General features: G+C 45.0%; 1 non-coding gene across 1 annotated transcript; it reads right to left on the bottom strand.

The window, feature by feature from the left end:
* Positions 1 to 10,181: 10,181 nt before the first annotated feature.
* On the bottom strand, positions 10,182 to 10,319 carry LOC119948383. The gene has a single exon (XR_005456782.1). It is a non-coding gene; the product is annotated as a small nucleolar RNA SNORA7 (small nucleolar RNA).
* Between the last annotated feature and the right edge of the window lie 977 nt (positions 10,320 to 11,296).

The following is an 11,296-nucleotide window of genomic DNA, read 5'->3' on the forward strand; positions in this document are numbered from 1 at the left end:
AATCTGTCACTTGCAGATATGGAGTTTTGATCTTTGTATTGCTCAAGGTGACTCCTGGTACACCTGATTGACACTTCAAGGCTGTCTCTTCCACATCCTTTCCTCTTTTAAATAAGGAAATGTAGAATCACTTGAATCGTTTCTTTTGTTCTTTCTGCAACCAGAATGTGACTACTCTGTTGTACTCTACATAAGAAAGGCAGGCAGTATTTCTAAAACTGAGATGCCTGAATAATGACAAGCACCAAAAAGATCTATCTAGCTCAAGAACACTATATGGGCTGGTGTGAGTTTGTCTGTATTGAGTGAATAGCTTTAAAAAAACCAGTTATGCCCGTGGATGTGCCAAACTTATTTGTGTCCCCTTTTTTCCATCTGAGAGGCTTTGCAGTCTCCTCATTCCCTCTTCTGTACCAGGGTGAAGAGAGGTGATACTCCCCTTCCCAACTGAGTTTAGCATCTCTGGGCCTCAGTTACCTCATCTGTAAAATGGGGTTTGACTGTGAACCCCATGTGGGTCATGGACTGTGTCTGGCCCGATTAGCTTGTATCTACCCCAGTGCCTGGCCACATAGTAAGCGCTTAACAAATTGAAAAATTCCTCTGAGCTTGCAAAACTGGACCTAAGTGTGAGAAAGCAGGTCAAGGAAATTATCATCGAGTACCATACATTCTTTCAGTCAGAAGAAGAGATCAGCTTTAGGGTTTCCTGGACAGGCTCTGGGGTGGGAATAGTGATATTTAGCTCTAGAATTGTTTCCCCTTTGGCATAGGACCCTCCCCACAAGCATTCGAGAGACTCAAAATTGAAATTTGCCCCACTCAGGTTCAGATGACAAAAGGAAGTTCTAGAAAAATTCTCTGCCAAACTTTCCCTTACTCTGTACAGAAGCAGGGTGGCCTAGCGGGAAGAACATAGGCCAGAGAGTCAGAGGACCTGGGTACCTTGGGCAAGCCACTTAACGTCTCTCTGCCTCTGTTTCCTCACTTGTAAAATGGTATAAAAATACTTGTTCTCCCCCCTACTTAGATGCTGAGCCCCAGGTGGGACAAGGACTGGGTTTGATCTGATTATATTGTATCAACCGCAGGGCTTAGTACAGTGTTTGGCATGCAATAAGTGCTTATTATTAGGCACAGCCATACTATTGAGAAGTAAATTTGGTTGGTCAGTGCTTTCATGGAATCATGCCATTCTATCGCATCTGAAAGTGCCTTTGTCTATTTCTTTACATGAGCCCCTGAAAGGATTGCATCTTCTATACTCTTTGTAACTCTCCTGGTGCAGAGGTCTGCTCGCAGTGTTCATATCTTCAAGGGGTAAATCAACACACATATTCCTAACCCCAGTGTTTCTTAACAGGATGACTTTGTTCTACTTCCTTTGCACTTCAACCTACCGGGGACCGAGGAGTGGGGAGAATCGATCGATGGTATTTATTGAGCACTTACTCTGTGCAGAGCACTGTACTATACAGAGTACACTATAACATTATAACACTATAATTACTAAACTTGTTACTCCTGGAGAAGCAGCGTGGCTTAATGGCAAGAGCCCAGGCCTCGGAGTCAGAGGTTGTGGGTTCTAATTCTGGCTCTGCCACTTGTCAGCTGTGTGACTCTGGGCAAGTCCCTTCACTTCTCTGTGCCTCAGTTCCCTCATTTGTCAAATGAGGATGAAGACAGTGAGCCCCAAGTGGGACAATCTGATGACCAAGCGGCTTAGCTGAGTGGAAAGGGCACAGGCTTGGGAGTCAGAGGTCATGGGTTCTAACCCCGGCTCTGTAACTTGTCAGCTGTGTGACTGTGGGCAAGTCACTTAGCTTCTCTGTGCCTCAGTTCCCTCATCTGTAAAATGGGGATTAAGACTGTGAGCCCCACGTGGGACAACCTGATTAGCTTGTATCTCCCCCAGTGCTTAGAACAGTGTTTGGCACATAGTAAGTGCTTAAAAAATATCGTCATCATCATTATCATCAACACTATAACCGAGTTAGTAGACACATTCCCTGCCCACAATGAGCTCACAGTCTGGAGGGGGAGAAAGACAGTAATGTAAATAAATGAATTATGGCTATGTCCATAAGTGCTATGGGGTAGAGGGAGGGATGAATAAAGGGTACAAATCCAAGTATAAGGGCAACACAGAAGGGAGTAGGAGAAGACAAAATGAGGGCTCAGTCAGGGAAGACCTCTTGGAGGAGATGTTCTTTCGATAAGGTTTTGAAAGTGGGGAGAGGGATCGTATGTCAGATATGAAGAGGGAGCAGATTCCAGGCCAGAGACAGGGTTTGGGTGAGGGGTCGGTGGAAAGATAGACAAGATTGAGGTACAGTGAGTAGGTTGGCGTTAGAGGAGCAAAGTGTGTGGGCTGGGTTGTAGCGAGAATAATGTTTTAGAAAAATGATCAAGCAGCAGAGTGAAGTATGGAGTGGCTAGAGGCAGGGAGGTCAACGAGGAAGCTAAATCAATCAATGTTATTAATTGACTGCTTATTGTGAGCAAAGCAGAACAGAGCAGTAAGTGCTTGGGGGAGTACAATACAACAGAGTTGGTAGGCACATTCCCTGCCCACAATGACCTTGTAGTGTAGAGGAAGCTAATACAGTATTTAAGACGGGTTATGACAAGGCCTTGGACCAGTGTCGTAGTAGTTTGGTTGGAGTGAAAGGGACAGATTTTGGAGATGTTGTGACGATATAACCTACAGAATTTGGGGACTGGCTGAGTATTTCTGTTGAAGGAGATGGATGAGTCATAGATAATGCCAAGGTTGCAGGCTTGGGACACGGGGAGGGTAGTGGTGTTGTCAACAGTGGTGGAAAAGTCATGGGGGAGAGTACCTTTGTGAGGGAAGATGAGCTCAATTTTGTGCATGTTTAGTTTGAGGTGTCGGCAGAAAAGTATGGAAGATATGAGAGAAGGTGAAAAGTTCACTTTTTGGCTGTTCTAAGTTTAAGGTGTCCACAGTACTCTAGATGAAACTGTCCTTAAGGCAAGAGGAGGACGTGTTTTAGAGCAGGTGAGACGTCAAGCCTGGGATTTAAATTTGGGAGTGAGTCATCAGCATAGTGATGATAATGGGAGTAAGGTGAGAAGTACTTGCATTTGCTACAGTTTTACAATATTCTCCGAAAGTTCTGATAAATGGAATGGAAGTACTAAGTTCTGCCTCCTCTTACTTGGTGTTGGTGATGTCTTTCCATGTTTTATATTGAAATATTTGTACTGAGATGATCAAAATCACAACTAACAACTTTAACAACCAATTTAAATGAAAAAAATAGGCCCAAGGCTGAATGGTGGTGAACATTGTTCCACATTCCTTAAACCTGGAGGATAAAATCATGTGTGTGTTGAAAGAGAGCGTGAATGGGCCCTGAGTGAAGAGAAAATGGGTGCGTGGTTGGGTAAGGTGGGTGAAAGACTGTGATGGGAAGAAGACTTTCCCACCCCCTTAGGCATCTCTCCAATCCTGCTCCTTTTAAGACAGTGATGGAGTCTGCAGTCAAAATAAATGTGAGCCTCAGTCCTTCCAGTTCTGTAGAGTTGTGAGGTGAACATAGACAACAAGGCAGGAATGATATGATCGGCTGCAGAGCATCCATGTGAAAATTGGCACTTTTTTAATGGTGTTTGTTAGCGCTTACTGTGTGCCAGGACCTGTTCTAAGAGCTGGGGTAGATACAAAGTAATCAGGTTGGACACAGTCCCTGTCCCACATGGGGCTCACAGTCTTAAACCCCATTCTACAGATAGGTAACTGAGGTACAGAGAAGTGAAGTGACTTGCCCAAGGTCACACAGCAGACAATTAGCGGAGCTGGGATTAGAACCCAGCTTCTTCTAAATCCCAGACCCGTGCTCTATCCACTTGACCACACTGCTTCTCCAGCAGCACTTAAAACCGCATTTCACCTAGCACATTTCTCAATACTTTTGTCCTCAATAAACAGCAGATCTGAGTCCTAGAGTCTCTGTCTCGTGCCCCATGTTCCTAAGCACTAGTGTCAAGGAAGTATGTTTAGAGTTTGCTTTAGTGTCATCCAGTGCTGAAATCTCTATAAAAATTTATCTTGGGCATCTTTTTTTCCTTATCATGCCAGGTGACTGTGTCATAACAGCTGAGCTCTGATTGTCATCGCCTCATTGTCTGTGATACCACAACACTGTAGGACCACAGCATTTGGGATGGTGGTCTTGCCATTTTTTTTTCTGGCTAGCCACCTTAGAAAGCTCATATGGAATTGGTCTAGTTGTTTTATATGATGTGTGTAAGATGCCCATGCCTCACAGCCATATAACGGTATCATGATGTCTCCTCCAAGAGGTCTTCCCCGATCAAGTCCTCTTTTCTCCAGTTTGCTTTCCCTTCTACATCATCTATGTACTGGGATCTGTGCCTAACTTACCTCATCTGTGAAATAGATGGGTGCAGGGAGGTGCAGAGGGGTTTTTTTTGGAGGATAGGTTAGATGGGGACACGTTTGAAGGCAGAGGGGAAGGAGCCATCTGGGAGTGAGAGGTTGAAGGTGATGGTCAGTGAGGGATTAGGTCAAAAGCTTCTTGAGGACAGGGATCATGTCTATCAACTCTATTGTATGGTACTCTCCCCATGGTTTAGTACAGTGCTCTGCACACAGTAAGCACTCAATAAATACGATTGAATGAATGAACTGCCTAGAGCATTTTCCAAAAACTTCTTGCTGTTTTCATGGTCAGCTTCTGCCTGCAACTTCTCAGCCTTTACCATCCACCACTTCTTCATCTGGTACACTGGGCCTTTTCCCCACTGCCTGGTGTGCTGCTAGGTCACATTTTGGAGCAGAGCTCCCGTCATTGATCCATGCTTGATGTTGACTAGACATTGTCTTCAGCATTTTTGTTGAACCAATTTTGATCTACTGTCTTGGGGATAAAGCCGAGGGTGTCTGCAGACATATTCTACATGAATTCCTTGAATATCAACCATGCTGTCTCAAGATCTGGGCTGTCAGAGTATGAGAGCAAATCGTTATTTTGGCTAGTTCATGATGTTCAGTAGCTAGAAAAGCTTGATCATTGAACTTCTTTAAAGGGGTTTGACTATGGTAGTACCATGACGGTGCCAGCTCAAACCTCATTCTGTTGGCCACAAGATGATGGTCGGACAGTGTGGATGTTTCTCCTACAGAAAGTGTAACCATGACATCTGTTCTCTCCTGCTGTATCGATTAGATGCCAAATGCTGTTCCCTTTAAGATCTACCTCCCAAATCCCCAGATCCTCCAAGACCCAAGCTGAGTCTGGAATCCTAAAAGTTTGCCTGGCCTCTTTCAAGTGGCTAGCTGACACTGACTGAGCAACATTTCTAAGGTGAACATGAACATGTATACAGTGCCAAAAAATATCTTTGGGACCAAAGTCCCCTTTCACCCCACATAATTCACATAATGTGACTTCCATCAAAATTATGTGGATAACAATTTCCACTGTCCATTTCAATGTACCTATTTAGATATTGAAAAATCATGATGATGTAGCTCTAGAAGGGTTTAGAGACTTAATTTTCACTTCACATTTCTCTGATCAAAATACAGACAAGTTTTCATCCATCCTCTTGTGTTGCTTCTTATCCACTCACCCCTGTGTGGGTAGCCATTTATGCTGAGTGAGTTGAAAAGCATACCAGCTTCATACTTTGCAGCTTCTGCAGGGAAGGTAGGTAGGTAAAAATCTTTCATGGGATAGGAGATTTGATTCTCATTTTTAAGGTTGGACTGGCCAAATATTTAGGTTTAAGAAAACCGCATGATGTTTTCATAGAAAGGGTCGATCAAAGTTTAAAATCTTCAAATATCTACAGATCAGCAACCAGAAAGCAGACTTACCCTCCATGAGACACAAATGTCCTCTTTCACCATCCAGTTGCCCACAATTCAATAAGCACTTGGGTCAAGATTGGCAGATGGTCACAATCTCTCTCCTTGACGAACTCCTCCAAAAACTGGTCTCTGAAGAGCCCTTGGCAGGGAATGTGTACACAGATGGCTGGATTTACTTTCAAACCCTCTCTCTACAGATATAAAAATTATATGGGCAAATTAACTCCAGGTTGCCAAACTGATCTTAAATGGAAAGGCAGTGTGGAAAAAATGTGAAGAGCATACCAAATGCTTTCCCGGTGCTGAAACTACTGAAACCATTTCAAAATAGGGATTTGAATGGATAAAGTAAAAACTGTAATTGTATAGAATTTTGAGCAGACCTGCAGCCTGATGTCTCTTCATTCTTTGTCTCCAAACTAGAAGCATAGCAATGGATGTTTTTCTATTGCTGTGTCACATTTCAGAAGAGTGTCTCCAACTCCTTCCCCTTTCCTGTCTTCCCAGGTTACGTTGGGACCAGGTGGATAGTGTTTTGTTTGTACATGTGCAGCTGTCTCCCTAGGTTTCTGGGATTATAAATTCCAGCAGCCTACAAGGAGACCACCAGCTATTCACAAATGCACCCCCCATAGCTGATGATGCTTCTTGGAACTGCAGTTCAGGTATCCTTCTGGTTTCAATTGGACCTGGTCTAACTCAGATGTCCATTGATCAGACTGTCCTGATTTAGGCAGGGCAGTCCCTAAATTCTACCCATTCTACCACCTGTCAAATGCCAGCAGGACGACTTTGGGAGTGGCAGTGGTGACTGTGTTTGGAACCTGGTCTCTGCCATAGCCAGAATTTGAGAGTCGAGGCGGCGGTGGCGACAGCAGCAGTAGCAGTGGAAGGCATGGTCAGGCTGTAGCTTTTTCCACTGATCATGGACTGCCACCATTTTCCCTGGGGCTGACCTCCACTTCTGAGGTCATTCCTCCAGGAGGCCTTCCCAGACTGAACCCCTTCCTTCCTCTCCCCCTCGTCCCCCTCTCTATCCCCCCCATCTTACCTCCTTCCCTTCCCCACAGCACCTGTATATATGTATATATGTTTGTACATATTTATTACTCTATTTATTTATCTTACTTGTACATATCTATTCTATTTTATTTTGTTAGTATGTTTGGTTTTGTTCTCTGTCTCCCCCTTCTAGACTGTGAGCCCACTGTTGGGTAGGGACTGTCTCCATATGTTGCCAACTTGTACTTCCCAAGCACTTAGTACAGTGCTCTGCACACACTAAGCGCTCAATAAATACGATTGATTGATTGACTGATTGATTTGGCAACCTCCAGGAAGCAGCCCAGTGATCTAGTAGAAATGATTTCAGGATTTAAAGTAGACCATCAAGAACAAGGAGAGCAGAAGGGAAGGCAGGGAAGACAGGGAAGACAGGGAAGGCTGCTCTGGAGTCCTGGCTTTCCTTGCTGCAGTCCTTGCCATGAGGACCCATGCCACAGAGGCAGCAGGAAACAGAAAGCTGAGGCAGTGAGCCCAGCCTCCCCAATGTTGCTTCCCTGCCATGGGGCCAGCCCTGCCCTTACTCCAGGAGGGGCTGCCATTCATGGTGCTGCAGGGGTCTTCTTCCTGGGGGCTCTGGTCTAGAGCTGCTCCCCTCACCCCCCATTGCCAGAAACCCCTGGGGGCAGACACCTGATGTTCCAGCAACAATGAGAGTATTACAAGTAGCAGCATAGCCTAGCAGAAAAAGTACAGGTCCTGGAGACAGAGGACTTGGGTTCTATTCCCGGCTCTGTCTTTTGCCTGCTGTGTGACCTTTGGTAAGTCACTTAACTTCTCTATGCCTCAGCTTCCTCATCTGTAAATTGGGTATTAAATACCTGTTCTCCCTCCCCTTAAGACTCTGAGCCCCATGTGGGACTCATGGGGTCATCAGGTCATTCATTCAGTCAGTCGTGTGCAGAGCACTGTACTAAGCGCTTGGGAAGTACAAGTTGGCAACATATAGAGACGATCCCTACCCAACAATGGGCTCACAGTCTAGAAGGGGGAGCCAGACAACAAAACAAAACATGTGGACAGGTGTCAAGTCGTCAGAACAAATAGAATTAAAGCTGGATGCACAGCATTAACAAAATAAATAGAATAGTAAATATGTACAAGTAAAATAAATAGAGTAATAAATCTGTACAAACATATGTACAGGTGCTGTGGGGAGGGGAAGGAGGTAGGGTGGGGGGGATGGGGAGGAGGAGAGGAAAAAGAGGGCTCAGTCTGGGAAGGCTTCTTGGAGGAGGTGAGCTCTCAGTAGGGCTTTGAAGGGAGGAAGAGAGCTAGCTTGGTGGATGTGTGGAGGGAGGGCATTCCAGGCCAGGGGGAGGACGTGGGCCGGGGGTCGATGGCGGGACAGGCGAGAATGAGAACGAGAACAGACACTGGTCCCGTGTCTGACCTGATTACCGTGTATCTACCCCATTGCTTAGTACAGTCCTTGGCTCATAGTAAGCGTATAATAAGAAAACCCACCAGTCCTATTATTGGCAGCAGCCTCTCCCGGAGCAGGAGCAGAGCAGAGTTGAAGGCAGGGCTGCATCTGCAAATGGGAAATTACTGAAGAAGAGGGAGAGGCTCAGTGGCCTCATTCAGCTAGATTAGCTACATCTTTTATTTTGTGTTTGGGAGGCGGAGGTCATGGAGAAGTAGAGTGTATGCGTGTGAGTGATTTTATTATGCCTGTCTCTTCCCTCCCTCACTCCCTGTCTCTCTAGCTCTCTCTGCCCTGTATGTCTAGCATTCCTGCATTTTTCTCCCGGTTATTCTCAGACAACTCTCCCCGCTCTCATTTAAACCCCAACCTTGGGATTTCAACCTTTCTCCCCCTCTCTCATGGCACATTTAGGAAAAGATTGTTGGATGCCTGGACCTGGGTAAGCCAAGACCAAAACTGGGATAGGTTTCAGTGATAAGTATTTATCAGTCCAGGGTTCTCCCGCCAAGTGGAATGGATAGGTTCTTGTAGGGACTTGTAAGGTATTCATACATGCACCCCTTTGGTAGAGGGAGGAAGGGAAGATAGCATTCCTTTCTCAATACCCTGCCTCTTAATACACTCACATTTATATTAATTTCTTTCTCTCCCTCTAGACTGTAAGCTCATTGTGGACAGAGAATGTATCTGTTATAACTCTCCCAAGTACTTGTGATGTGCTCTGCAAACAGTAAGCGCTCAATAAATACAATTGACTGATTGACTGACTGACAGAGCTTGCAGAAAAAATGCAAAAGTCCATAAACACAAAAGTGTGGATCTGGAAATGCAGCCTGAGAACGTAAAGTCTCAAGGATAGCTACTCAAATTTCCACTGAAATTTCCTTTGGAAGATTGTGGCTAGAATAGATCAAGCAGCTAAATCACGAGAACAAACACTGAATTCCTGGAAACTGCCCCTCCGGATGTGATTATCTGTTATCAGGTGCAGTTGGAGGCACATTTGTTTCGGGGAGGAACTCACCCACTGGTTATTCCTGGTAGAGGTGCTGGCAGGTAGATCCGTGCAGAAGAAAGTTCAGCCTTTCTTTTGAGCCAGTAGCCCCTCTAGTCACTGGAATTGCTGTGCCTTTTCTAGCATTCACTCCTCTAACTGGAAGTAAGAGGAAAATACAAAGAGGGAGACTGGGGTCCATTGATTCTCATTTTATTGTCAAGCAAATCAAGAGGTTCAGGGACTTTCTTAATCCTGTTTTTGAGGCAGTGGAATTGCTGTGTCTTTCCCAGCATTCACTCCTCTAACTGGAAGTAAGAGGAAAATACAAAGAGGGAGACTGGGGTCCCTTGATTCCCATTTTATAGGCAAATAAACCAAGAGGTTCAGGGACTTTCTTAATCCTGTTCTTGTCAGTGATGGGGCCGCATGGAAATCCCCAAAGCAGTGGGCTCAGCTGCTGACTGGAAACTCAGCGGCTCCTGAATCCTAAACAGGCTACTTCCTGCTCCCAGTCCTTTGGGGAGAAAACCATATAGAGACATGTGGCTTTAGTGTTCTAATACACTGTGACTGGGGTGTGGAGATAGATGGAAAATTGCTCCCCCCCCAGTGCCTTGTTGTTGTTGTTGTTGTCTTATCCTGTCGAGTCGTGTCCGGCCCATAGAGACATCACAGACACATCTCTCCCAGAATGCCCCACTTCCATCTGCAATTATTCGGGTAGTGTATCCATAGAGTTTTCTTGGTAAAAATACTGAAGTGGTTTCCCATCATCTCCTTCCACACAGTAAACGAGTCTCTGCCCTCGACTCCAGCACAGGTGAGTTTTGACTTGTAGCAGATTGCTTTCCACTCACTAGCCACTGCCCAAGCTAGGAATGGAATGGGTAGGCCTCCGCTTGACTCTCCCTCCTGTAGTCGTGACCAGTAGAGTACTGGAAACTCTCCAGGTATGACGCTGGGAGGGCCCCAGTGCCTAGCTAGGCCTAACTGTAAGGGCTGGAGCACGTTTTACGTCTCTTCTCTCTCTCTCTCACAATCAATCAGTGGTAATTATTGAGCACTTACTGTGTGCAGAGCACTGTACAGAGTACTTGGGAGAGTTGGTAGACATAAATCCCTGCCCTCAAGGAATTTGCAGTCTAGTGGGACCATTAGTGTTACATAAATTATCATCGTTATGAGTATTATGAATAACAATAATAATAAGTAATCATAATGGCATTTGTTAAACACTGTATTAAGTGCTGGGGGAGCTACAAGATAATCGGGTCCCATACAGGCTCACCATCTAAGTAGGAGAGAGAAAAGGTATTGAATCCCCATTTTGCAGATGAGGGAACTGAGGCCCAGAGAAGTTAAGTGACTTGCCCAAGGTCACACAGCAAACAAGTAGCAGAGGTGAATTAGAACCTAGGTCCTCTGAGTCCCAAGTCTGTGCTCTTTCCACTTGATGATAACATAGCAACATTTTTCCTAACTTGAGCTCCATGAAACAGTTTCAAAAGTGTAGGCTAAAGCAAAAATACTTCATACAGTGAAAGCCTCAGAAAATTCGTCTGTTTGAAAGGTACTTGTTAAAAAGACCGGATTTTCTTAGACTCACACATTAACAATGAACTCTAACAGAAGGCCACTTTTCTGGGGAGTGACAGATAATTTCCTCCATTAGGTTTCACTGTGTTTACAGAGTACCTTTCTACAGAGCTGATCATTTTCCCTTTGAAAAAGTGGATACCATTCTGCCCTATTTCCTCTTAGGCCTAGAAGCCTTTGGGCATAGGGAGATGCATTTATTATTAATTATAATTATGAAACACTCTTGGCATCATTACAATTCGGTGCTACGTGACAGCCACCTGTCAGAACCCTCACAGCAAGACTGAATGCAAATGAGTCACGCCTTGTCTCAAAAATGAAAGGGGGCCACTAGCTCCCTTTATTA

Source organism: Tachyglossus aculeatus, chromosome X4 (genome assembly GCF_015852505.1).
Source record: "Tachyglossus aculeatus isolate mTacAcu1 chromosome X4, mTacAcu1.pri, whole genome shotgun sequence".
Taxonomy (NCBI): domain Eukaryota; kingdom Metazoa; phylum Chordata; class Mammalia; order Monotremata; family Tachyglossidae; genus Tachyglossus; species Tachyglossus aculeatus.